This window comes from Pundamilia nyererei, unplaced genomic scaffold (assembly GCF_000239375.1).
Source record: "Pundamilia nyererei isolate P.nyererei 1_Seehausen unplaced genomic scaffold, PunNye1.0 scaffold00074, whole genome shotgun sequence".
Classification (NCBI taxonomy): Eukaryota; Metazoa; Chordata; class Actinopteri; order Cichliformes; family Cichlidae; genus Pundamilia; species Pundamilia nyererei.
The window spans coordinates 1347163-1349165 of record NW_005187475.1 but is presented as its reverse complement, the minus strand read 5'-3'; positions in this window follow the sequence as shown (position 1 = coordinate 1349165).

Sequence of the window (2003 nt, the reverse complement as noted above, 5' to 3'; positions counted from 1 at the left end):
GTGAACCAGCGCAAACACAAACAAAGGATGGGAGGAATGTACCATCTTAGCAGTGGTTAGAGGGGGTCCGTGGAACAGTCTATATACACAAATCACAGGGGTTTTCTACACAAACAAACAAACAAAACAAACAAAAATTTCAAGTGGAACCCCACACTAAAACACAAATACATGAGACCAAATAACACAACCCTGGGAGACAAGGCAAAAAGTCAAATACTCAAAGTTTCAGGAGACCGACCCAGACGTCGGCGGCACAACAGTCCATAGGTCATTAGTTCAGGGGGCCGACAAGGACGACAGCAGCACAAGAGTTTGCACAGTTCAGGTGGCCGACCAGGAGGCCAACGGTTCAGTAGTCCATAGTTCAAGGGTTCAGGGGGCCGGCCACGAGTCCAACGGTGGCGACGGAGCAGGTCAGGAGGCCGACAACGTGGAAAACGGCAGTGGCGAAGTGGGCATGGCTGACCACACTTGGAGAGCTTGGTTGGCTGCCGGCGGCAACTTGGGCACGTACAAAGATGGTCAGGGGGCTTGGCTGGCGGTCGACGGCAGTGTGGGCACATACAAAGGCCATCGGGCAGCTTGGCCGTCAGGTGGCTTGGCAGGTGGTCGACGACGTGGACAAGAACTGGCTGGTGGTCAACGGCGTGGACGATAGTCCTTGGATGGTTTGGTTGGTTTCCGTCGACAGACTGTTTTGACAGGCTCCGGAAACAGCTGTGCTGGACTTGGCTTGGCACGTGGAAGGAGACCAGGCTGAGGCGTGGCAGGGCCAGGCGAGGCATTGTCCTCTGGCTGGGTCGCGTCGAGACCAGGCGTGGCGACGACCTCTGGCTGGGTCGCGTCGAGACCAGGTGGCAGCATGGCGGCTGCAGGTGGTGGACCAGGTGGTGGCGCTGCAGCAGATGTTGCAGAATGCTGGATGGGCTCGGCTAAACCTCCAGCTGGCGTGGCATGAGGCTAGACGGGCTCCTCGGGCCCTCCAGCTGACGAGGCATGAGGCTGGACGGGCTCCTCGGGCTCTCCAGCTGACACTGGAAAAGGCTGCACAAACTCCAACTAAGCCCCTGGCTCCAACCTGGCCTGGATAACAGTCCCACAGCGGCTTAGCTGAGCCTCATGGCTAGCATTTCCAGTGCAAACAGTCTTATAATTTGGCTTCTTGGAAGCATAGTTCGTGGCATGATCAATGCACAGAGAAGCTAGACAATTTTGCAAAGGGATAAGATGGTCCGTGGAAGACTTGGCCGAAAAATTCTCAGTCTTAGTCATTTCAAAATCATAAACAGTCTTTTTATAGCCGGGCCCATGAACTGGTAAGGCAGTGTTAGTTTTAATATTCACCTTGGAAAAAACATGAGGAGCCAAAATATAGTCACTCACTTCAAACCTTTGTGAGGTACGTTGATGACGTGAACGCCACTTTTTTTCTAGAAGCAGTTGTGACTGAACCAGGGCTAATTGTGGGGTTTGGCTCCTCATCCTCTGACCACAACCTCGCCAGAAATGAGGCTGGAGATGTGAAATCTGAATGAGACTGTGAGGGTGAGTGACTAATCCGGGATGGCGAAGAGGAAACTGGCGAGCTGGGGGGCAGTGCCGGCACTGAAGGGAGGGGCGCTGTGGCAAATCTCAGCAAGCCGACACGGACACACTCAGGCTCGAGAGGCAGCGATGGAGATGACTGGTTGTGGGGTTGCTGTGACTGGGAGGTGCTGGAAGCCATTACATGACTCGACAGTTCCTGGGCCCTCTTCATAATAGCCTCAGTGACGTTCACCATTACAAGCTTGCTCTTCAAATCGGGTGCCGTGAGGACGCGGTTGAGGATTGCTTGGATCCAAGCCATCTCCTCCAGACACTCAGTGAGAGCCGAGTCTGCTGGGTCCATGACTGGTCAGATCGTTCTGTCACAATCAGCAGGGCTGACTGTGTGTAGAGTGAAGGCTGGACCCAAATGCAGACAAAAACAAAATGTGAAACATGACTTGAATAACAGA